A 27,588-nucleotide genomic window follows, 5' to 3' on the forward strand; every position below is an offset into this window, starting at 1 on the left:
CAACGTCAGGTAACCTATCAGTGTGTGGTAATTTTTATTATGATTATTGTCTAATTATTTTAATTATTTTGCTATGTATAGTAGTTTCTATAGATTTTATTAAGTGTTTTATTCATTTCTTGTAACTGCCTAATATGCATAATTCAGCGACTTGTACTATGTACAAGTCGCTGCAATGTATTTTAGTGTATTGCTTTCAATTGAAACAATAAACCAACTATACCTGAGGGTGTGATATATCTCAGCCATTTTTCAACTGAAATGTAATAAAAGTTCAAAAATCGAGGTCTGTGGGGGGCTATTAATCCTGGTCCACAAATGGTGGGATGTTGGGATGTGCATAATTAGACCTTATTTGCCTGTGCACCTGGGAGATTGAGTCTTAATATTAAGTGCTTCTTGTAGCTTCAAGTTTGAGCTTCATGAGTCAATGTTATCTGGGGCAACAGATGTTAGTTGTATGATATTAAGTATAGCAAGTATGATACAAAATGTATTAAGTATACAGTGTCAAATGTACATGTGTATCCTTAGCTTGGAGGCTTTCTTCTTGTGCTTTATTGATATTACCGGATCTTTTAATTCTTTACTACGTCTTTTAGAATTACTGGTCCTAAAGTTGACATGACTTTTTAGAATTAGAATGTGATTTTTTTAGTTAAGTTTTTGCTATAAGAAATACAAAGTTTACTTATGATCATTGAAGTTGCTTTAAGCATGGAAATAAATGACCTTGTGTTTTTACCATTGCATATCTTTTCTCTACATTTCAAGAATCATGTAATTATAATACATCCAACCGACTTAAAGATTTCACCCCTAAGGTGTATAATATACTTGCCAAGAACAGAAAGCTGTTTAACACTGCTAACTCTTGAGTTTCGGAAAGCTCCCAGCAGTTTTAGATTTCTTATCAACATTCTGATATAAAAGATAGAAGGACACTTACATGTATCGCTGGTGTATAATTCTATCTTGATAAGGGTAGTTGTTGCTCCTTTGCATCTCCTTGGAGAGGGCTCTAAAAATCAGGGCAACATCTTTAATAACTGATACTCATATGATAATTCATATGATTCATACTTAGGAGACTTGTCAAAAGCCAACCCTCGGGACATGTAAGTTGACAACCTTTAAACAACGACAAATTACCACGCATGATTTCAGATCAATTTTTGATATTTTCTAGTTCTTTCCAGCGCTTTGAGGCAAATTGAAGGGGCTGTTTCAAAAGTTCTAACTTCTGCATATGGATACCAAAATTTGTATACATGTTTCCAATACTACACAAAGAAAATGTAACATTCTAAGTATGTATTGTTTCCAATAATATTGGAAATGAATTATCAGAAATCACAATCCTATTATGACACAACAGACTTTTGTTTCATCTTGACTTTATTCCTTTCATATTGTACAACTTCATCATTCCCCTGCATGTACCAATGTATAGCCCGCTACAACTCACGTTTGACAACTGCCGTCAAAATTGCACTTAGCCCAGTAGTAATGAACTGCTATAGATAAGCAAATAACCTTGAAATATTCATCGTAATGTAGCCTAGGGTGTTAATCATTACGGAGGAAGATAGATGATAAGCGGTCCATGACTGAATTACTTTAAATGTCAATCTGCCGTTCTCGCATGTGTTGAGACTGTCCAGGGACCAGATAGCCATCGGGTTATGATGGACGAGCCTCTTACGCGCGCCATTATCAGCTTCTGATCAATGTACGTGAATGCCGATGGACATGAAGGCTTTAACAAGATTTGGTCTGGAGTTTGTACCGCTGACATAATTGGGGCATTAATCCAAGTCTGCCAGACGCTGGTCCTTTTCAACCTTCACTGTTGCCCTCTCCCTATAGTAATACTGGCATTGCTACGGTTTAGAATAGGGGCTACTCTCTCCCTATAGCAATACTGGCATTGCTACGGTTTAGAATAGGGGCTACTCTCTCCCTATAGCAATACTGGCATTGCTACGGTTTAGAATAGGGGCTGCCCTGTATGTTTTGTCACCCCTAGACATAGGATAAGAGCCGTTGTACTTTTCAACCTTCACTGTTGCCATCTCTCTATAGCAATACTGGCACTGCTACGGTTTAGAATAGGGGCTGCCCTGTATGTTCTGACACCCCTATAGACATAGGATAAGGGTTGTTTGTATGTCTGTATCTGTATAGCAGGTATAACCGCCCCTCAGTGTAACACACAGGCTTCGTAACACACCAGCTTGTTGGAGCATAGTTAGAGTTGTTGGAACACAGGTTGAGTTGTCAAACATAGGTGTAGTTGTCGGAACACAGACTTGTTGGAACAAAGGGCTAGAACCATGTAGAACACTGATTTTACCATTTTGAGAAAGTCATTTAGCTTGGTTAATTGCCCTGATGGTGTCATGAGTAATAGCACTACAACACATGTTTTTACATTTAATTACAAAATGTAGAAACTTGTGATTGAATGACAAGCAACAAAGTCCTGACTAGAAGACTTGATGTCAATCAAATATGAAAAAATGACTTGTACACAAAAGAATAAACACAAAAAGAATCTTACAAATCCTGCATTACAGCAATGCACACCAAGCCTAGCTGTATGTCAGACAGTAACACAGATTGTCAGGGCCCTCTGGTCAGCACCAAGTGTTCCACAAGGGACCATCCATTCCCTCTGTAACATGCCCCGCCCACTACACCCTCCCCACAGTAAAGCCATCAACTTTGTTTTATTGCCCTTCGCAGGTGTAAGTAGGCCATTTTCAGGTACAGACACAAAGAGGCCACACAAAACACCGTGATGTATGGGCCCAGTCAAGTGTAGACGAATAAAGAGAGAGGCTGGGATATTGTTGGTGATATTAATGGTTGACTTTAAAACAGATGGTTCTGTTTAGGGAGTTAGTGATCCTTTGTTTAGGCCTGCTTTGTTCGACACAAGCCTTAGTTTTGCTGTAATCTTGACAGATTCAACATAATAATCACTGCCATGTTCAACAGCTTTTGTTCAATGGTTATGTATGTTTTGTTACTAAATGCATCATAAAGGTTTGTGGTATACCCTTTATACAGGGGGTATGGAAAGATGTCTTTGTTTTGTTTCCAAAGGACATATTCAACTTGATGCGTACAAAAGTTTTTTCCTGTAGCAACAGTCAAGGATAAATTTTACATGGATATTGGTAAAATGCTTAAAATGGATAGAATGATATAGAACGTTGATAGTCTTTTACAGGTTGTAGAAATGTTTTCTAAATGCATGTTAGAAGAAGTGTCACTAAGTGTGAATCTGAAATATTTGGTACACTTTGATTACATTGTGATGTTATGATTTGACAAACTGTTTAATTTTTACTAAGTTATCAAAAACATGACAGAAGTTGTTTCCTTAAATGCTAAATCCTTTCAAAAGGCCTATAGAAGTATCTTATGTCAATGTTGTGAAATGTAATGTCAACCAAAGATGACGCAACTTTGCCTTCATTAGTTTGAGTCTTGAAAGTAGATGGAAAACAGCTAGAGGGAGATCCAACACTATTGCTAGATGATACCCCCTTCCCATTGCAGATAAGGAAAAAACTTTATGATCCCAAGGAAAAGCCTTTTAGTGCTTTAAGTTACAGTTGATTGATGAAGCAATCTTCCCCTTTTTACGATTATGATGTATATGTCTCCTGCTGGAAGCTTAAGGCACTGATTTTGCCCAAGTCCCTGCCCATCTCCAGCAAACACAACTTTACAGTGCTTTGGAAAAGAAAAAAATATTTTCAGTTAGGCCATACTAATTTAGTCCATTGTTTCTGAGATTTGCTACCTCCAAAATGCTAATATTTTGGCCCCAACAGTTGGCTCCAACAGAAAGTCTTTGTGTTTTAGTTGTTACAGTTTTTCCATCTTTAAATGGAGAGATTTGATTAAAAGCTTAAAATTCATTGTATGAATTCATCCTACATGTAGTATGTTGGCTTTACAGCTCCTCTTGTAGCACTTGGGACTATCATAGTTTGAGTAGGCCATTTTCCCCCATCACTTCATATTTTTTTCTGAAAAAAAAATCTTAGAAACAACAAATTAAATTTAGAGTGTCCTTCTCTAAAAATAACTACATCCATTATCTTATAGCTGTACAAATGTAGTAGTGGAAAGGTTAAAAGAATTAGTATCACTTTTAAGTTCTAAAGGAAATGACTTGCCACAAGTCATGGCTCTTACATAAATAAAGCGAGTTTTGATAGGAAATAAGCATCTCCCAATTGAATAGGCCGGCAGTCCTTTGGGCGTATGACATTTTCCAGCCAATTCCTTATGCCCCTGAGGAAAATACCGGGGAATTACGTTTTCCACGTACATGGAAGTCTTCAATCAAAGCCGTCTGTTGGACGACAGGGTGACAGCTCCTCCGACAGTGATGCATGGCAGACGTTGGGGTGCTCCGACTGATGGATCGCTGACAACTTACGGTACCCGTTAGTTAGAGGCAGTGTGTACTTAGCGGCAATTTAACCACCCTCTTTTTAAGGAAAGGTCAGGGGGAAGCCCCGCTTTATTTGTCCTGCATTAGCCAGCAACAGCAGTTCTGGAGTGAAAGTGATGAATGATTTAAGACTGTGCTCAAGTCTAATTCCTTAGTCTACCGAGGGTACATCCCATTTTGGCTCATGCCTCTGGCAAGACGGGTGTATTTTGGTACTGCTATCTCTCCTACATTAAGTGTAAGTGGCAACTGAGATACATGTACTTAACATGCAAATATATATCATGGAGTTGCATCAAAATTTCAATAAATAAAGTGGTGAAATTGCATAAATTTCTTCAAGATTTCAGATGGAAACAATAGTTTATAACAGCACAACTTTCAGCACCACAGCCATAACTATGTGTACACATGTACTGTATACAATACCCTTTTTTCCTGTAAAAACATGTGCCTTCTTCGCTGTTGAAAATGTCATGAAATAATTTGACAATTACCAAAGACAGAAACTTGTAGTTTTAATTTGTAGTTTGCAGCTGACTACATAATAGTTGTTGTACTTTTAGTTGCGTCGACAGAGCTTCAGTCGTCAAATTGCATAAAGCTGACTGATTACATCACATCTACATATACCAAACTGCTGAATCCAACCTAAACCACATCCATGTAATCCTGGAAACCTGAAGCAGTTGCCCATGTCAGCATGTTCCCCCCATAACACCACCATAGGTCACTACAGGGGTCATTCAAACCCTATGCTGACAATCCCTACATAAATTAAGACAAAGTTTTATCACATAATTTTGCTGAGGCCTAGAATAATATAGAATATATTGATATTTTTTGAGGAGGTAGAGCTTAACAGGGTATGTGTTTCTTAGATGGTAATGCCTGTAGGTAAGAGCATGAAGGACAGTTAGAGGTTACAACTAAGAAGGTTGCAAGTCAAGATTTTACTACATAAGAAGAGAGTATAGTTCAGATGCACACCCTACATTGTACATTTAAAACAAGAAGTATTTGACCATACTAAAGTCTCTGTGCATTGTAGGTTTTGTTGCATTAACAGAACTTCAAACTGCATAAATTGAAGATGACTTGTTACAGCCAATACTCTGCCTAAAGAAACTTTGTGTTGTTTCTGTTCAGCCATACCAGATACCCGATAATGTTTTCTAAAGGTGAAATACAGTGTGCAAAACAACAGAAATAAGCATGGGAAGTCCACAAGTCACCTTGACCATATATCTCCAGCCCCTTGACCAGTCAGCCAAGCCAGATACTGGGTAATATTTGGTGAAGATCTGGTGTATTGGACAACATCCAGCTACCCCTGCTGTTCAATTATCCGCTATCGGAAAACTGGTTCTCTTTAATGCCTAATGATCTCAACCCCTCATGACCCGAGCCCACTAATTGGCATAGAATAATTCATCCTGAGGTATGTGACATCGAGTTGTTAAAAGTTCTGAAGTCACGACTTCTGCAGGGGAATATCAAGTGGGGAGGGGGGCGGGGGACATTCGGCGGTTCTCTTTTTCCAGATGTGAAACTGTTAAAGATAAAGAACTGTTACAAGTTGAAGAACTGTTACAGTTACTGTAGTTCTTTTTTCTTGCAAATACTATATCTTAACGGAAGTAAACAAAATTATGCACAAATAACAACAAATTACAAATATTTTTATTGCTTCAACACAGAAAGATAGCTGTAACAGCTGTTGCATATGAATCAGAAACAAAGAAAAAGAAACCCCTGTTTTATCAGCAAAAGAATGACTGTGTTTCAGGAAAATAAAACGCTTTGCTATTTCACCCTTCACATTGCTACATGTTCCATCAATACAGTCAATAATTTGTCTCATTTTGACCCATTAAACATAATTGGTCTGCTAGACGTTTTCTACGCAGGGGTAGATTATTGTGCGAATGCTTAATTCTGTTATTGGGTTTTCAAATTAGATGAATGGTCTTGTGGTGAAGAATAATTGTGTCCTGTCACTTGGCAAGGGCCCACTAGACTAGTTGCCAATCCCTGCCAGAATAAAGCAATTCAAAACTGTTCTTCATGTCGGATACAATACTTAGCTCTGATGCAGCCTTCTTTGTGTTAAAAATATTTGATATTCTCAATGTGTTATGTGTAATTGGTTCAAATAACAATCTAGAGGTTTTGGTCATTTGTATGAGGGGATATTGTATGTATCTGTTTGTATCACCCTTGGCCTCCACCTAGAGTTTTTGTCCATTTTATTGAAAGAAATGAGAGGCAACTTGCCAACTTATCATCCCCTAAATGGATTATTTGCACATAAATTACCATAGGAAGGAAGTTGCATAAACTTGACAATGGTATATGGTCAAAGAAAATCTTCTTTTCTGTTGTAGGCAGAATTTTTTGTGTCATGGATTATTCCACATATGTTCTGACACTCTAACCCTTTTCAGTTCTTTCTCCGGAATTTTATCCAAAACTTGAAATAAAAATCACACAATAGTCTTATAAAGGGCACAGTCAGGCAAAGAAACTAACAACCAAGACAGTTGTAAAAACTCACCGCTGTGCCACTTACACCCCCCGAGTTTTACCCAAGTGGACTCTTCCCACAGGTGATTGAAATGCAAATGTAAGTTTTTGCGCGGTGATAGTCTGATGACCTTTTCAGGGTTGGCAGGTAAAAGGACAAAAGATCATCCATGATAGCAGTTGTCAATTCCGCAACATAGTTCTGACAAAGATTTCTTACCTTTAATAACGGCGGATGAGGTCAACTTGACCGAGAAGACGTATTTCCCCAGCGCAGATTTAAGTAGTAATACAATTACTGATAGCAGAGCTGCTACCGGTGGTTATTATACCTGACGTACATTAAACCTAATAACAAAATTTAATATAAATCTATATTAGATTTACCAGGAAGTGTTCCACTCTGGTGATTTCCCAATAAATATCGACCACAAGCGAGCCTTTATCGGAGATAGGTATTCCTCGGGAGACATCTCGTGGCAGGGAGGAGGATCAGTCTTAGTGAGACTTCTTTAGATGTTAAGGTGGGGGTGTTTGCGCGGAAGTGTTTGGGGCCAGGTTTGCAACTTCCTAATCCTGCTCCCCCACCCACAAGCCAGGGATAGGTGTCTGCTACCAAAAGGTGGGTCGCTTGTTTTCGTATCGGGTTAGGACTTGTAGGACGGCTATTGTCGTAATTACGAAACGTTCCTGTGAGATATTTGTACTGATTGGCGTTAATGTTCCCGCGGATGTTCGGATGCGGGATATGAGTAAGCGTAGCTAGCGATGCATGCATGGGCAGGTTTTAATATTTCTCGCTTTGTGAGTTCGGCAATCGCTGTTACATTTCTGTGTGGGAAACGTTGCTTGTTTCCCATTCCGGAGTGACACAGCCGGATAGCCAAGCACACAAGCATGAAGAATCCAGCCATACAGTAATTTTCCAATTAATATGCACATGAGAATTTCTGGCTTTGACATATTTGCTTCTGTCATAGCGAGAGTACCAGGCAATGTGCATGAAAGAGTTAGGATGCCGATGATTTAATATGGTATCAAAATGCAAATTAGATGTAGACTGACCTTTACAGTATCTGTCATTACTGTCAGTTGTAATTATCGTAATAATTGATTTCCTATGATATTGACTTTTCCTTGTTTTTATATTTCTTAGCACAGAAAACAAGCACTTTTCAAAGAATGTCTTTTGAAAATGACAACATATAAAGCACACACATTCAGCTGAAATATAACATAACATATCATTGGAGTCATTTCCAAAGTTTTGTGAACAGTTTTGTCATCTAACAATGATCAGTCAGGGGTTACATTGTAATAGCTGTAGCTATATTCAATAATCCTTTACTATTTCCCATTTTTGAGGCAGCCATTAATATGAAAAACAAGGCAAAGAAATATCATACCCTTTTTACATACTATTTACATGAAGAGAAATGCTGTCTACAGATTATTCTGATTTAATTGCTTCTAATATTCCATTTGTTACTGCCTTCTTTCTATGATTGTGGTTATTCAGTATGATACCCGTAATATGTTTTGTGGACAATGACAAATGTATTGGTGTTGTTTGGCCCAGTTGCATCTATTGTCCTTTGCTACTCAATACATCTTTTTAGTCGATTCCGTTGTCAATCAGTCACATGTATAACTGTCATTACTCCTAACAATTCATTCACAGATTATGTCAGGCTTATCTTTCACCGAATCATGGCTTCCCTTTTGATGATTCAAATGGGTTATATTTTTAACCTAGATTTTGCGAATTGTCAGAATTTACCAAGTAAAACATGTATGTTCAATTTGAGTTTGAGTTTATCTAGATAGAATGTAGCAACTAGTATTCTTCCTGTAGTCCTCACACATCATGTATTAACATAAATTGAACAAAACTACATCACACACCAGAAAATATAATTAAATATACAGAATGTGGTCAGAAAATTCACAAAATACATAATGAAATGCATATTTTCTGATTGTAGTTACTGTAACAATGGTTCATGAAAGTCTGATGTTATACAGAAAATGGTTACAACAGATTTTCAGTATATAGTAAAGAGCAGCTGCTGCATTCTGACTAGCTGACGAGAGTGTCTATGACAGGCATTAGCACGTTTTGTATGTAGAACCTGACAAAGTGATTACAACAGTTGATATGCGAGAAGATCCACCATCCAGGTGCTCCATAGTGACAAGAGCTACTGATCGAAGATTTCATATGATATGGCAACGTGCCATTGTTGCTTACACAAACGACGCTCAGTGTTGTATGATCCCATTTTGGCCTGTGCATTTTCAGCTTGAATAGGTTTATTGTATTGAAAGGTATAATTAATTACAGCGTCATGATATTCTGTCCTTAATACAACAATAACCCGTATTGATTTTGAAGTTCAGACATGCAAACTTGTGGTGTGGAAGGATGGAAAGTGACACCGGGTATGGATTCTGTGGAAATTTACAGTCTCTCTTCTAACTACATGATTTGACACTATTGATGGTATTTGTTTAGTATATTAGAACACTATGAACATAAAATTGAGGCACATAAATTCTCGGACAGTCCAGATGTGTTGTTGGTCCCTTTTTTGGCTAGGATGAAGGCCCAAAAGTTACGATTATTGTCATCGGTTTCTAGCTACATTGTGCTGAAAGGAATTGAAGATGTCTGTTGTAGGCCCAGTTACACACATGTACATGGTGGCATACTAGTCACAAGTACATGTTACTACATGTAAGCAGAGCTCAAAATGCCTTCAGCATATGCAGGTTCAAAGTTCCGTCTTGCACCTACATGTATATGGTGTATATAGGGCAATGCCCATCGCCATTTCTGTAGCCGATGGGCCACACAGTTGTGCAATCACTACTATTAGGGGCTTTGACTTTATTGTGATCCAAAATTAGTCAATTGGTAGTGGTGTGTCTTTAACTCCCATACTTTTTACCAAATGCTGAGTGCTAAGCAGAGAAAGCAGTATGTACCATTTTTTAAAGTCTTTGGTATGACTCGGCCGGTGATCGAACTCACAACCTACCGAACGCAAGGCTAACTACACTCACCCACTTGGCCATTGCACCGGTGCATATGCAGGTTAGTGCCTGGTAAAATTGAAGATTTGCCCATAAATGTATCTGGCCTGCACTTAACCTGCACTGGTCCATGTTAAAACCAGCCTTTGCCATTTATACCACCTTTTGGTAATAGTGGCCAAAAACATTTGTCAGCATTATCCTTCAAAAAAATACTTGAGTGCACAAAATCATTTCTATAGAACTTTCTGAAGTATAGAAATTAGAGCCTATTTATAAGATTTGCTATCCAAGGGATGTAGAAATTTTGGAAATGTGTAAATATGTGCGGTTGTAAAATAGATTTTGTCCAAGAATGACAAACACACTTTCGTCAGATGTTCCCTCAGGGAACCGTGACTGACGTTCCTTAAGGTTAGATAAATACATTTCCGTGATTGATGCTTCTGTCGACGCAAATAAGGTTTGAATTTGTGGGATGAATTGTTGAAAGTGGAGTTGACTTGACAAGTGTTACTGTAGAACATGTAATTGCAGGAAGAGAGAAACTTGCTATTCATTGGTTAAAGACGTCATTTCATAATATCAGGTTTTTTTATAGAAAGGAAACTGTTAGGGAAATTTGAAATGGAAAGGTTGAATGATACATTAAAAAAATTCAACATAACAATAACAATTATTGTTTAGAAATATTGTTTAGTTTGCATGATACCAATTCTATGAAGTAAGAAAATTCTCAACTATATCTGAGTGGCCCCCAAAAATCTGACAGATACTTGCGGGGAGTCCATAATGGAGTTTTAGAAAAATCTACTTTTGTACAATGCCAATTCTACAAAGAAAGAATTTCTCAACTTTATCTGCGAGTGGTCCGGTAAAATCTGACGGATACTGGACCACTTACAGGATGGTGAGTTGGCTAATGGAGCTGGGAGAGTGCGCGAGTGATGATTACGCGACTCAAAAGTGTTACTCGAGTAGCTGGCTTCACTAATGGAGGATTCTAGTCGAACGGGAATGGCTCTACTGATGGGTTGGTAAGCGACACAAATGGGGGCAGCACTCCAGGCCAAGACCTTTCTCAGAATGTTTGGGCTAAATGGCAAAAATGCATTAGGAGCAAAAACATCAGCGTGGAGGTGTTATGCTTTTAAATGAGAGCCGTGCGGAACGGGAGGGTAGTTGTGTACTTTGGCTAATGCCTGGGAAGATGGTGATGTCAGGAGGGCTTGACTGGGCCGCCCTGAACTAATTGTAAAGGCATGGAACTAAACCTGACAATGAGAGGAAGTTTGAAAGTCAAGCTAGTTTCCTCTACTACTTAGCCCTAATGTTTCTCAGCTTAACGTTGCACTCAAGATGGATCTGCTCTGTGTATTCTTTTGGCAAGTTTGTTCAGGGATAGTTTTCAGTTTGTGGATCTAAGTCTCTTGATACAAAAGAGTTGATCTTATGGAATGAATTTATATTTACGTCTGAAGTGTGCATACCTCGGGGATTACCAACACTGCATTTAGTAGATAACTTGAAATTCTTTGACTGGCGTTATATTTTGTAATTTCTTTGCGAATTTGAGCTGTGGCTAAGGTTAATGCAGCTCTAAGTCTGGTGTCGCCGGCAATCATTTCCAATTCTTCCTCTGACATTACATTTGTAATTTCCTGACAGTAAACTATTCCAAAAGTTTTGCTATGATTTGAAAAGCCCTCTTTTCAAAACTTCTGAAAATCATCTAGAGCAGATCGTATCAAGGCGAGCGTTACTGTTGCATGACCCTCAAAGTCTTGACAGGATTAATGTCTAAGTTCAAGAAGGTGGAATGCAGCTGTAGCCAGTATGTCTGAGATTCCTTGACATTTCTTGGCCCCAGATGATTTCCTTAGCAGAACCCTCTCAGATCGAATCTGAGTCTCCGAACGAGAAAATCAAAACTGACCGCTAAAACCTGCATCCGCTGCTGTGCTTTTAAACAGTTTGAAAGGTCACAAACGATAGTGAGCATGTGATATTGAAAAGAGACGGTTTTCGTTTCAACGTTGGCGAATTTGAGTCGTGGCTGGGGTTAACGCGGCTTCAAGTCTGGTGTCTTTTTCTTGTCGCCGGCAATCATTCCCAGACAAGCCCGGCTTGCAGCGCAAATCCATTACAGTAGATATAAACACGGTTCCATTTAGGGGGACTCTCCCTCGGAGTTTTCCTCAGCTCTAAAGCAATATGTTTCCATTTCCTTTAAAAAAGTTTTATGGCCCGGCTCGGCTTTGATGTCAGATTGGAAGTTATAATGCCCGGAGAGCCATCATTGCGATAACGGCTGCGCACCGTCATCCAACGACACTAAAATGCTTTGTCGACAGCCAGTCTGGTTGTAAAGTACGAGGGTGAGCCATGTCGAACACAGCATTAGTTCCACCACTGCCCAAACGTCTTTATGTCTGGCGTATAGCAGGGCAGTTGTGACCGCGTAAGTGCAGTTTTCCTCTAGGGGGGAGGAGGGATTCTGAACCTCCTCACCGGAGCTGAGTGGGTCCCGCCATTACCGAGAAAGCACCGTGTCTCCGAGGGGTCACATTTTTCACCTCACTTTGTTAGCTCCAAGAGTGCGGCGGAAAGTAAAAGAGCCTTTCGGCGTCTAATAGCATGGATGAAACTGAGATGAAAGCTTGTCTTGGGCACCATTTAGTAGTGTTTGTGACAACATTTGACAACTTTGAGGGCAAGCAATACATTGTGCATTTTCTATCTTGATACCTATGCTCTATACAGACAATGATGGCTTGAAAATGAATTACAAAAAAATAAAAAATAAATAAAAAAAAAAGTTTCGGAAAAAGACATCATGGTGATCTGTCTCTCAGTACCTACATGTACATTTTTAGATAAACAATGTTAGTGGAAAGACCTTACCTTTTCAAAGCAATCATCCTTAGATGTTAGATATATATATATATAATTATATAACATAAGATATTGTCAAAATTAATCTTTTTCCCATCCACAACCCTTTAAAAGAATGCCTTCTTTCCATCCACACACCAACTGACTGGAGATACGAAACAGGATAGCGCAAGGTTCTGCTCCAAATGCAGTGCTATAAAATGCAGGGGCATGGCGTGTCAGACATGCCATTAGTTCAGCAAGACTGCCCCTCCACCTTTCTCTCTAATAGTTAACACCATGTGCTGGCAACAGTCCCAGTGGGAGGGTAAAACTGCGCCGAAGACGGATTTTTCGCGACAGTCTGGTGCGTGAATAACAGATGTAAACATGGTCGGATTATATTACAAGCAGTAGACACCCATGCAGGTCCTTGGTATCAAGAATTTGTCTTGAAAATTGTGGACAATTTTTAGTGGTCCAGGAAATCTGTAAAGGCATCTAATGCAATTCTAGGGTGCATTTGGATTTTCAAAGTCAATGTTAATTTAACTTAGAAAAATGAATCAATCCTAATTCCCAAAAAAACCGCTTCATTTTTGTCTCATTTAAAAAGTTGCATAAAAAGGTCAAACTTCATTGAGTGATTGAGAATAACATCTCGCCAAGTTTGTTGTTGGTACTTCTTCTAAACTGATGCTGTTGCTGCCATTACTGTATAACAAATAAACAAACAACAAACACTACAACAAACAAACACCATAGGACGTAATTATAATTAATATATAGTATCATGCTGTACATTAGTATATGCACTACATTTTATGACTGATTTTAATGTTATGTTATGAGTATGATGTTTTGACTGTATGCTTCTGAATTTGTGTTATTTACAAGAACTGTGGTGTTTAAATCTTCCTAGTATTCACGTATGTGACCACCAATAACTAAAGATGAATTTCTTTTTTTCTCTTTTCATGTTACGGCTTGCTGTGTTCTCAAAAACGAAATAGGTAAGTGCTGCTTCATTCTTTTGTTGAAAGTATGGTTTAACTAGTCTAGTAACTGTGGCAAAAATGCATGTAGGCAGTATTGTATTATAATATTCTTGACTTGTAGTTTCTGATGGAGGTAAGTTAAACACATCATCCTAATAGTTCCTGTTTAAAACATTTTACTTAACTACGGAGCTTGCTAAGATATTAAACATTGATGTTGATCCTTGAAATGCACAATCTCAAGTCAGACAAAATCATTTGTAGATGAATTGCAGTTCGTTGACAGTTTCATAGTGAGGATATCTGAAGGATGGCACTATTAGGATAAATGGATTCTGCTTTAAGCTCTTCCATTTTTCATCACTTCAGGAAATAATACTGTCACCTGACTTTGCCCTGAAAGGAAAGAAATGGATGTCTTAATCAGAATGATAATAGTATAGGAAATAGCTCATCTATTAAAATCTTCAAAACTGCCAAAATGCCTGGAATAAAGAAAACAGTCCACTGTGGGAAACCAGTAAGAATATCTTTAGAACACGAGCAGTCTCCATTTTGTAGTATTTTAATGGGAAAACAATTTTATGTGTAACGAAAAGTGTAGCATACTTATTTTCAGTCGAGTCAAGTGAAGAGATAGGTGTAAAGTGCCTTTCCCAAGAGTACAACACTGAGGCCTGCTGGGGATTCGAACCCAGAACCTTCAAATCGGCAACCCCACTTTTTTTCACTGCCTTGTGTCCACCAAAACTGCCCAGTCAGCAGTAGGGACGGGCCATGTCATTGATGTCCAGTGATCCTTGGAGCTTATACTGTCCCCCGATTTGCATATTGAGGTCGCCCAGGTCAGTCCACAAAATTGATCATGCATCAGTACTGTGTGCAAAATACAATTTTTATAGATTTTGGCTTGATTCGGTCCCAATAGACGAGCGAATCCCAGTCATAAAAAGTTTCACATCTGTAATTAGCCTCCGATTGAAAATTGTGCGACGTTCGGTTGAGGGCCAATTTGTTCTTGAACTGAACCATGTCCCAACGGGTCAGCGAAATACAAGATGAGAAATCATAGCTTCAAATAATGTTGAAACACTTGGATTGGTACTGATTATTGCGGTGGCATCTTCCCAAATACTAGCTATTGCCTGTTGCCACAGGTTGGGCTCTTTTAAATCAATGTAGTATCTTGAAAGTACAGCAACAACAGTGAAGGTGAAAACATACCATTCTTAATAATGTATTTCAAAACATACACTGAGTGTTGATTTTTTCAAAAACATTTTAATCTTCAAAATTAAGAAAAAGAGAACGAAGTAGTTTGATGACAAAGAAATAGAATGACTTCTTTTATTGAAGTCATTACGGCAGTGACAAAAAACAAACCATTTTAGTCTATTATACAATGCAAGGCCATAACTACTTCTATACTAATCTTGCCTCATTGGTATATGACTTTAAGTCAACATGTAGCTGTCACATTGATGTTGATCCCATTTTGTTGTCATTTGATACTCGTAACAATTCATTCCGATGCTCTGTCCATTTTTTTTTTCAATTTTTGTTACAAAGTCAATTTCTGCACCCCTAACTGTCTGGTCGATGTGAATCATCACAGAAAAGTTACAACCGAAATCTATTTCTTTGCCGGGCACCTTATCGTATTGCCTCCTATATTGGGTATCGAATTAACAATCATTTTAAATAAGGGGATTAGAATAGAATTTCCCAGAAATCCCCAGGGTTTGTGTCCCAGCCTCATTTGCATACCCAGGTCACCAAGGTCTTATCGTAAAATTGACTTTTCTCTTGAATTATGTCTTTTTGCGATGCCCTACTCCATATCTGTTTCAATGCAAATTATGGCCAGACCCTATAAATTGCTGATCCGCAATATTTTTAGAAGACTCGCGGCGGTCACTTTATCCCGGACACAGTCTAGTTACCCCCCACTGTGACGGCAGGGCCAAGAGGTCAACCTATAAAAATCGCCTTTGCATTGGAAATTTGTGAGAAATGCCAATTTTGCATGTTTCTCGGTGCTAAATGGATTTTACGGTTGTTCAATGGTATTTAATGTGTTAATAAAAGGATTTTTAGCTGGGATGGTGATGGATCACTGTTGTAAAGCAGACAGAAATAGTTCAGACTGTTGGCAAGGAAAGTCTGTAAAGGTAGCAGAGAATTCGTCAAGTCGTATGACTGAATTTTTTATGCAATCAAAGCCTACATTTTGTGTCTTTAATTTGCATGCTTGAAAAAAAAAAAGAAAATACTTGACACTGATTAGAATATTGTTCAAATTCTTTGTGATGGATCCTTTTGCTAGTTTTAAATACTTTCAGGTCGTAACATTTTATTCAGAATTGCTGTCACTTGAGTATTTTGAAAATGACCAGCTTTAACATCAGTTTTCAACTTAAGAGAGCAACTGGAGAGAGTTTTTAGTTTTTCCAAATACAAGTACATTGTACTTGTACAATGTATGTTGGTACAAAATGTTTTGAACATGCCTTCTTCATTCTATTTTGATTTCCCAAGTTCCAACATTTTAAATGGAAAAAAAATTTTCTGATCGATTTTCTCTAATTGTATGATACATGTATGTCTTGTTTTTCATGGTCAGACTGTCTCTGTTGCTGACACCTTCTATGTTCTCAAATGCCAAGGCCTCGCTTGACCACCCCTTAGGAGAACCCCTCCCCATGAAATGGTCTCACCCCAGCAAACAGAATATACATCTTCCTGCCATATTGGCAACTATGCCCCACGAGAAAATACTTCTACCTTCATATTGACAATTTATCTCTCAGAATCTCCTATCAATTTGGGAAAGTTCAGACCATAGTCCTTGCCAACCCTGGCAGTTTTCTTCACATGAAAATGACAAGATTTCATCTACCAGGACAAATTCAGTATGGCAGTTGGTAGAGAGTTCTTGTTCTTGACATTGATTTTTTTTTACCATGGGAGAAGCAGGAAAGTGCAGTAGTGAGTACCCTGGCCCTGTAGTCATTTCTCGGGTGAATCCTAAAATTTAGAGTAATAAATATTGCAAAAGGGTCTTCCTTTTTTGTTTGTTTCGCATAACCAGTAAACCCCCTTCAGACGTAACACACCAGTTTTGCAAATGTGAGTACAAGCTGTGTAAGACTGTACTGTGAGGTCCTGAAACAAATTTCAAGCATTTTATTCCAAAATCTGTGAATAAATATCAGTTGGACTGAGGTAAATGCAGTTTCAATTTGAAAGAATTATCAATAAGAAAAAAAGGAGCTTTCTACCTCTACGTTACATTCACCAAAGCAAAACTTTTTTGGATAACGGTCGTTCTTTGTATTCAGGAAAGAAGTACTTCGCAGCAATTCAGAAAGAAGCAAGATTGAACTTTTTTTATCTCCCACCAACATTTCTGGACTGTCCCTACAGTTGGCCGCGTGGTTTGATATTCACCTCAGTCCTATGTTAAATCTTCAAAGGAAATATTGGTCTTAAATTGTTGGAGCGGCGGCTGATCCTCCTAAATACACAGGTGAATACCTCTCTCCTCCATTAGCTGTATTGATTGCTATCCATCACTCCAGGATGGGGGTTAGATGGCAGGTATTGACATACCTATCATCCTTGTACTACATCTTCATTGTGATAGCTGTCCACCGGGTAGGCAAGGGAAACGTACCATCTCATTTTGATCAAGAGATATCCCAAATTGTTCCCCTTTGGTGTCTTTTTTAAGCTTTGAATGTGAATTTTATGGAAATTTTGGGATTATTTTGTGTATTAACGCCCACCCTAATGACTATTCTGGGATGTTGCTTTGCAAAGTTGTTCCAAGAAAGTAGTTTGAATCCTCAAAGTGCACTTTTTATGTTGAGAACATTTTACTACATCGTATTACACTCAAAGTAATTTTTCACACTAAATATGAAAAACTAGATTTGTTGTATTCACATTGAAGACATAACTTATTCTAATAAAAATTCTTGTAACCATAAAATTTCTAACAATACAACTTACAGCATTCACTTTTTTAATTGAAGTATCTGACTAGACTTAAGATCACAATGATTAAAAAAAACATCAAGTTTATAACAGTTTGTCATATTCATCCAAAGATGAATTCATACGCAGCTACATTAACAGTTATTAGAACATACGGAGGACTTGACTGGTTTTGACACAGCCACAATACAAACAAAAGATAGGTGAACTACTTTTTTGCCTTATGTGGGTTTTGTGTGTTTGTAACATTGATTTTTCTTTCAATGTTTTATCCTGTATAATGTTGGTAAGCCACTACCCCCTTTGGACCTCTTCAGACAATATTAGTTATTGTTGATCAGTGGCGGAAAGACTCGAGGCAGCGGCACAAAATGATCGTTTAATAGCGGGATGGCCCTCGGACGCTTCGGGAGAATTCCCAAACTGTCCATCAATAGTCTGAATGATTGCTGTTGGGGAGATACCCCCCTCTAGCGTTTAGACAATTTGGTAGCATTGTTTAGCCAAAACTGCCGTTCTAATTATAGATGAACTTTGCAAACAGTATTTGACTTTATACCAGTAACCTTAACCTTTACCATACTAAGGTAGCCACTTGGCACTAAATTTGGATTGGTTATAGGGTTACACAAGCAGGAAGAAGGTTAAAAATTAGTGTCATTCTACATATAATAGAAGTTGTAAGGATGATGAATGTGATCTTAAAATAGATGCTGATGCTATTATATTTGTCCCAACATAGAAAATGTTGACGTATTTGATTAATTATCTTTCACTCAAAAACAACCCAACAAAGCAGGATTGGCCGGAGAAAGGGAAAAGGCTTTATTCTGCACTTTTCCATGAACAAACGCCTTACATTCATTACATCTAGTTTCCTAAAGGAAATAATGGTAACGATTCTTAGTCGAATATAATTACAAAAAATGATCCTGAAGGAGACATTTTTTCCAAAAAAATTATCAAATGTTCCTGTCCTTTTGTTTTATGTATAACACTTACACTGTTGATATTTTGTTTTCCTTGGCCATCTCAAAATAGATCCTATCATATTTGTCCCAAAATGTTGACGTATTTGATTAAAAAATGTTCCTGTCCTTTTGTTTTATGTATAACACTTATGCTGTTGATATTTTGTTTTCCTTGGCCATCTTACTACCTTTTCCCCCGAGTTTGTTTGTCTTGGAGTAGCCCAGAATCACTCCCCTTCCTTTGTAAACATTCATCTTAGTCTTCGCACATAGGGTAACATCTGGAGTCTGATCAGTCTTCCTGTCGTGGGTTTTCGGTACCTTCTCTCTGGAACACTGCCACCAACAGGCCACCTGATATCAAGACAAGGTAGTACGGCTCCTGGAGTAAGGTCGTTTGTGGTGTCTGGCTAGAAGATGTCTTGGGACTCATCCGTCTTGTAATCTGGTCTTCTGCAACAGTAGGACTGTAAGAAGAAGGCACTGTAAAATTGCACAAATATCTTTGTGAGAATCCAAGGGTATCTTGATACTTTGTAATTTGTAACAGTGTAGCAGTTAACACTGGTATGGTGCTGTGCTAAAGGTTTAACTGTGATGGTTTTGGCCTTAGTGCTGAAATCTGTGATGTAGTTTTTAATGGTTTCCATTGACATGTCCATTCTGTTATAGCATCTGTCCAGAGTGCTGAAATGTTGGTTGTTGTGTGTTAAAGCCTTCTTGCTGAGAAAAATGTGTCTGTAGATGCAATGATGTACTATAGGAATCAGTCCTCTATACAAAAGTGGATACTTGGTGATACTGTTGACTAGAAACATTCTAGGAAAGTACAAGTTGCTATAACATGAGTTTTTAATCACTAGCGGAAAATGTCTTATACCTAACACTTGGTCTGAGAGTACTTTAGAATATGTCTCTTATCAAGTTCAAACTGTTGTTTTTAAAAATCAAAATATAGACTTGTACGCAATAATAGAAATGCATGCATGATGTAAGCAAAGTTTGAAAAGTTGGTCTTGAAAAGAAAGAAGAAAAATGGCAGACGTTATCCGTGGGACACCTGTTTCAAGGTCTGCCTTACATACGCATGAATCATATGTGACTGGGAGATGTAGGGTCACTCCATAATTTTCTGTCATCTGAATTCCACCATAAAAACCACCTGTCGAGAGTTTAATTCCGTGTTTTAGGACCACTCTGATCAGCTGTCGCTGTTCCCAGTTAGCGTCGTTTGGATGATCATTCACTCTGTCCCCCAAATGCACTCCTGAATACTAATGGCTTGATTTGCATAAATATTATTGACAGTGACCATGACACATTTTGACCTGTCGTTCCATAAAATGTTCCCCGACAGCTGCGCGTGCATAGATTTCATGCAGCGTTTATTGCGCCCTGCTGCAAAATTGGAATTGAATTGCAAAACTTCTTGCACGTCTTTCTGGCAAGCCATTCTAGAGTTTTCGAAGATGATCTTTGACATGTTCTTTACAAGTCGTGAGGTGATGATACATGTACATGGCAGGTATCACCCTAATCTCATGCCATGTTGCTATGATTTTAACTTCATTTCTAGTAATAGATACAGTTCATTTGACAATATTCTTCGACCACAATACTTCTTGTGTATATAGTCTGTTTCAAGAGCCTTAATAATTATTCATCGTTTATTAACTTACATTAATTATAATAGCTATGTGTACCTTTGTTTACTTTAGATGGTCTTTGTGAAGGTAGCATGTCAGAAGAGTTTATTTGCTGTTTTTAAGTGATAAAATGCAAAAGGACAGCTAATTATGAAACTGCCAGCGATGCTCTGTGTTATTTTCTTACTTCTATCATATCACGTCTGTGACCTGATAACTCACTGTTTATCGCCCGGTAGATCTTTAGCTTTTAACTGTTTGTTACTCATCAGACATTCATTTTTACAATAACAACCATCTTATCATAATTCTTCCCTAATTATTCCCTGTCAATTTAGCTCCTAGCTTTAATTTCCTGCTTGTTAATTGCTTCATTTGCATATAAATGATGTAAACCTGGAATTGGTCCTGCATCAATTGCAGCATCATTAACTTCATTTAGGGAGAATTTCTACATGATCAATGGCTAGACAGAGTTCTTCGTGTCAATATTATTTGATGGATCTAGTCTACAACCAATCAAGAAGGTAGACACTGTCATAAAAGTAGAGACTTTAATCTCGCCTTGTAACATGGAGTATTTTTGAAGCATCTATTTATCCTGACACATATGTGTTATGGGCATGACAATTGATTACAACAGGTTTTATGATATGCGATACAGGCTCAATTACAATTGCAATCAGTCTACATTGTTGTGAAGGTTTTTAACGACGGAACGTTAAGTTGGCCATAACTTTCTGCAGTTGCCAGTGAAAGCGGTTGTAGGTGATATCATTCGCTAGGTTAACAAAGTTTCATTTATATGAAAATTTCAGCATGTCATACGTAATGAAATAACCCCCTACAACATGTGTTGTAATTGTCATCTTCAATTCTGCAGTCATTTTTCCTAGACTTCTCATGAATAATTAAAATCAATCAAATCAAGATATGCCATTTGATATGTTGTTTCCGAGTTAACTCAATACCGCAATCAAATTAGGGAAATATTTCATTTTCCGTGAAAGATTACGCCACTGATGTGACCCTCTCATTTAAGCCTGGACTTGAACCTGCATATTGAATCCCTTTGTATCCTAAAAGCCTCATTAGCATAAATTTGTGGCTCGCAAACTTGAACATAATTACGTTATGCCATCCTCAATCTTCTATCACAAATCAGATAGATAGCTTTTTGGGCTTTAATATTCAACTGAAGATATTTCCCAGGTGGCCATATATATTTTTAGTGCTAACCCATGGGTGTTGTGCAGGCATTTTTCAATTATATTAGGGTTTTCAGCCAAGCTCATGTGATGTTTTCAGCACCAGAGCCAAATGTAGTTATAGTTTAAGGGACATGTCATAAAATGTGTTGGGGGAATAAACTAAAAAAAAAATTTGTAGGTGGCTTAAGATTAGAAAAATAGTATTTTTCTAATTAAAGGAAATGAGAAGAGAACGACATAAAAGTTATTTAGGAAGAAAAAAGATGAAAAAATGCAGCCCATAATTCTTCTTGGCTTTTAAGTATTTTGTAAATTCTATTTAGAGAAAAATTTCATCCTTTTATAAACCTGAACAAAAAGTGATTCAATATTTCTAACTTTACAAACTAAAATCTTTAGTTTTCTTTCTCTTAAGTATGTACTTCGATTTTTGGGGTATTTTTTCATCAAGATGAAAAATGCAGAAATTAAGAATTTTATAGTCGAGCGGAAGAAGCTATAAACAATTCTTAACAAAACGAGGAAAGACAAGACGGTAAATCAAGAACAAGATCAATAAACTTTTACTTACAGTCCCCAGGGTTTAGACAGAGTGGCCATAAGAATTACATAACGGGCTAGCCCCGCATAACTTGCCGGCAATACATTGGTGCTATCAACACCGTGATACCATAACCTCATCCCTGGGGTGCCTTATTCATGTTTATGTCAAATGATAAGCGTCAGGTAAGGCTGTAAAACAAACAGATAAGACAGAATATGAGCGTGCAGAGAAGCAATTACATCAGAACTTGACAGCTTGATGTTGTTTATCTCTGGAGAAACATAGTATCACATTTGTAAGCTGAGATTCCGAGGTCTATTCCTCATGCACAGACAGTGTAATGTGAACTTTTCCCCCGGATGTGATGATCCATGGGGTACTAAAGCTGTGGAATCTAACTCTGGACATTTTTAGAACAAGACCTTGAAGTGCATTGCCTAGATAGAAGTAAAGTGCCCAATAAATATCCTCTACTCGAAGCTCCATTGCTTGCCTGTGGTTAGCCTACTTTATGGGACTAGAGGAGGTATTTTGTGTAGGAGGCATCTGTTGGATGGTGCCTTAGCAGAGAAAGGAGTAGGTACCAGCTTTAAAGTCTTTGGTATGACTTGGTTGGGGATTGAACTCACGACCTACCAAATGCAAGGAGAATACTCTAAGTTTCTTTTCAGGAAGAGTAGTTTTTGTACGACAGAAATATGATTTTAATGTTTATCTGACTTTGCCTATGCTTTGCCTATGCAAAGTCATTGAGAATAGTCCTGAAAAGCACTGTAGGTTGGAACCTACCCAGCACCAGGTGCATGCCCACCAAACCACCATCTGAAGCTCTTTATTAAGTGGATTTTTAAGATGCCTGTCTGTTGAAAGTCTCCCTGAAGTGGTGGTTAGAGGGCCAGCTATTTTTAGCTCCCCCATTAGCACGAGCTGAAATGTAAGTTGAAGTGGTGTTAAAAGAACCTCTTGGGAGGTATGGAGCAGTTTTGTATTACCACATGCATGTTTTTTTCTCAAGACTGAATATCCCATTAAAGGAAGGGTCAATATGACTATCTTGAGTGGTTACAAATGTGTTACTTTGTAAATCTGATGGTTTTACAGTGTATGTGGTATTCATGCCCCAATAGAAACTATACAGGCAGCCGCACGGATACAGGTTGCATTTGAAATTATACCTAGTATAATAAACAAATTAGACCTTCTGCACAAAAATACATTGTAGACGCTTTGGAGTGCAAATCTATCCAAAAACTGTCTAGAAACCAACTGGAATTCAGACAATCTGGATTGGCCAACATTCACACCATCAAGACAAATATAATTTTCTGTGTATATCCTGTTCCATAGAATCACAAAGCTGGTATAATTTCTAGCTACACAAAGGTCGATGAACGCAGTCTGAGTCCAGCCAACTGGAATTCAGACAATCTGGATTGGCCAACATTCACATCAAGACAAATATAATTTTCTGTGGCTATCCTGTTCCAAAGCTGGTATAATTCCTAGCCACACACAGGTCAATGAACGCAGCCTGGGTCCTTGGCCTTTCTGAAAATTGCAGCAAGCAATAATAGATGAGTCACCGGGTATTTCTGTAGCATTGCACGCACAAATCTGATCACCTTCAGCTGTCCTGCAATTGTACGTGGGTGGGACTAGCTCTGGGGATAGCGTATAAATGTACCTGGATGGCATGATATTGTCTGTATTCATCTTACTATGATATTCTTGCACGTAAGCTTGCAGTAATGGAACACCATCATCATAGATTATCGTCTACAGAGGCAAAGCAGGAATAGGATAGTACAAATGTTGAACTGGAGAAAATGGGGGAGGGGGGTGCATTATGAAATTTTCTTTCAAGTCCAGATGGCAAGTATGTATTGGCCAGTGTGACTGAGATAGATGGTGTTTGCTAAGGATAATTAAAAGTCTCCAAATCTTATGATATTCAAGGCATCTAAAATTGTAACATCTACCCTGTTCTAACACCACTATAGCCTGGATGCAATTAGGATGATTAACTTTTGAGTCCGGTAATTACAGTAAAATCATTCAAGGGTGATATTAGCGTGACCTTTGGCCTAAGGAAGGAAATCAAGTATGACTGATTCAATTTCTCAAGAAATAAAGAAGATAGATACCTTTGGGAATTCAATTTTCTTGTAATAAGCTACTCATGATAAAATGCTAGGTACTAGTTGTACTAAAATGCATGCCATGATGTGTGTAAAATATATGCCAATTTATTACATAGGGCATTCATTTTGCAGTTACTGTAGAGGAGTGAAAAAGCGGCTTTGCACAGAGTTTTAACTTCACAGTTGAAGCAAGTCAGATTCCAGACTATGGAAATAATGCATCGTAAACAACACTTCGTATTCAGCACCAAGGACAGGGATATCATACAAACTCCAAAAGTAGCTGTCTAATAATTTAAGGCACCAAAAGAGATTTCAGGGCAGTAACACTCAATTTTTAAACTCACACTCTGATCGTTTTTAGAATGTAATACACATTTAGATTGAATTAGCCCTGTTCCATAGCCGACTGATATCTGTGAGGCAAAATGTGATAAAGCTGATGGAGAAGGTTATTTTGAATCGTAGGCTGGTTCTAGCCATTTATTGGTGGTACCCAAAAATAAAGGGATTCCTCGTGTAGCTTTTTTTTGGGCTACTTCAAATGCTTCAAGTATGTAATGATCATAAAAATGTGATATCAAATGGCTGTAAATGTCAATATCAGACAGCTTTGCCACCTTGAAATCTCATCGGATGAATACCAAGGCTACCTGAATAAGACTCTAAAAATGAATCGTGACATATGGCCAACAACTTGTGGCATTTGCAGCTATACACGGCTAGAGCAAGCAGCCTTCAGCAGCCTAAGGCTGCGGCAAGCCTGGTGATCCACAGAGTCTCACCGACAGTTCCATTTACGGCTGGGAACTATTTTTAAAGTGGCCTGTACTAGTCAAGGCTTTAGCCTGATGTTTCTAGGAGCCAGGGATAATCTCCCAGTGGCAGTTAGCAGATGGGGCCAAATGCCTAGAGACACGTTCACGAAATATTTTTCATCAGGAGACCCTGGGTTTCTAATTACAGCAACGATCATTTATCACTAATGGTGCTCAATACAGGCTTTGATAGCAGCTTGTCACAGAAGCTAGTTTTAGCGGAGATGATACTTTTATTTCTTACATATCTGTGAGCCATCTGACAATATGTTTATGCTCGTTTTAGGAGTACATTTAGTGTGTACAGGGAGTTCTTGTCACTATAAATGTTTATTTGAGATGGTTTGTATTTGCAATAGGTACTGTATTTAGTTGTTCTATCTATCAATCTTGGATACATATGGGTAGTCTGTTCAGTCAAATGGGGATCGTTTCCAAGGTACTACATGACAGGTAAACAGAATACAAACTTAGGTTACATGACAGAAAACATTTTGTTTTGTTTTGCTATTGTTCCAAGTTCTTTACACAGATACAATAGCAAGTCTTTCTATACTTAGTCTACATTTGCCAAATCTAATTTCTCCATACTTTATAGCATGGTAGATATGTTTCAAAGGGTCCTGAATAAGTATATTCTTCACACACACAATGATAGTCATCTTTGATGGCTACCAAAATTTCTGAAACAAAAATTTCAGGCTAAGACCATTTTGTGTTTGGATAGAAAATTTGAATTGGTCTTCGTAATTTCACACCTGAAGTGTTTGTTCTCGTTGCTGTGTTCAGTGAACAAGGATCTATTGTCATCCCTTTTCCCTAATGAATTGTAGAAAATTTCTCACCCTGTGGTGTGTAGAGAGGAGACATGAGAGTAGATTAACGTGCTCGCTGGTGTGGGGCAGTAGGCCAGCGATCTTCATGCCATGTCTGAAGGTCAAGTCCAAGATGTATCATTGTCTGGCGACTGACAAACAGCGGGTTACGTGCAACCTGACAAGAAGGGTGGTTTACCGCCGCTGTCTACCGGCCTAGGTGGTTCGTTAACCTGAAATTGCAAACTTTGGAAGAAGACTTGGCAGAGATGGATTGGCAAGTGCAAAAAACAGAGATACATTGTCAAAATATGTTACGTGAAGTGCCAATATGTTGAATATGAGCTATGTTCTGCATGTTAAGTGATCAGACAAGATATCTATAATTTTAAAAACCCATCAGACTGGTTTACTAACTTGTACAGAAACTCAACAAGATCTAGACCTTAAGCTTAAGCTGTATAGATTTAGTTCTGATCTAGGTTTATTCAGTTACATAACTTGTCCATAATATAAAAATGCAAATCAAAACATATGTTGCATTGCAGCAATCTTTGAAAGTTGTTTGAAATGTCTATAAAGTTTTTTTCATCAGATGAACATAGGTCCATACAAAGCCCTCCCATTTGCAGTAAAGAAACAAAAGCTGAAGTGGTTAAGCATGTTATGATCATCAGTACTACAACAAACTATCATGCAAGAAACAGTCCAGGTAGGAAGAAATTTAGGTCTTAGAAGACTGGTTGTCTAATTGCCTGATTGTCTTACAATTAGACTAAGAGAAACATGTAGATGAGAGATGACATGCAATTTCTTCATTCAGCATTTAGTATGTTTAGATCCCCTTGTAAATCCTTGCATTTCTTGAATCAAATGGCACAGTAAGTAGGACAGAGGTCAATGTTTTTCCTTCTGAAGTGCAGACCTGGTAACTAGCTGGTCACAAGGTCAATGCCAAGGTGATTGCTTCCTGATGCTTGTATTGGAGAGTTAGCCCACAATTCCCTGTTCTGATGTCAGTTAACCTGGTGTCATCTCCTAACCATTCTGGTCACCGAGTAGTATGGTAGAAAATTATGTATGTGACTAGAATATAATGGGCTGATTTTTTACAATCAAAAAGGCGACTCATATACATGAATTCAAGCAAAAGCACCAACCATTACATGTTAAAGGTACCCCAAAACTACTACAGAATTGTTTTAACCAAAAACTTAAAAATGTTGTTCACCCATCTGTACATCCATGTTCGAACCATTCTTTTTTCCTGTGTGCCACCCCATGTCATGTACAAAATGGGAATTAACCTCAAATTGAGGTGCCTAGGCCCAGCCATTGACTTTTGTGAGTCAAAGTCACCATGTGTGAATTATATATGACCCTTGTCTCATAGTCAAAGGAGCAATCTTTGGAATATAGTCTCTGTGGACTTCCCAAAAAATTCAACTCATAGTATTCACAGCATTACTTCTTTTGATTCAAAGCAGGATTAAATCATATTTTCTACACAAAAGAAAGATTGCTTCATAAAA

General features: G+C 38.0%; 1 protein-coding gene across 10 annotated transcripts in view; it reads left to right on the forward strand.

The window, feature by feature from the left end:
• LOC109468585 (CUGBP Elav-like family member 3-A) overlaps window positions 1–27,588 on the forward strand; it is a 235,717-nt gene that overhangs the window by 83,537 nt on the left and 124,592 nt on the right. The window contains exon 1 of one of the 10 annotated variants that reach the window (XM_019766887.1): window positions 7,607–7,625. The exons of the other annotated variants lie outside the window; for them this stretch is intronic. The gene's annotated coding sequence lies outside the window, so the exon portion shown is untranslated. Of the gene's footprint in view, window positions 1–7,606; window positions 7,626–27,588 lie in introns of those variants that run through there. 10 annotated transcript variants of the gene reach the window in all.

Source organism: Branchiostoma belcheri, unplaced genomic scaffold, assembly GCF_001625305.1.
Source record: "Branchiostoma belcheri isolate BF01 breed outbred unplaced genomic scaffold, Haploidv18h27 scaffold2, whole genome shotgun sequence".
NCBI lineage: Eukaryota > Metazoa > Chordata > Leptocardii > Amphioxiformes > Branchiostomatidae > Branchiostoma > Branchiostoma belcheri.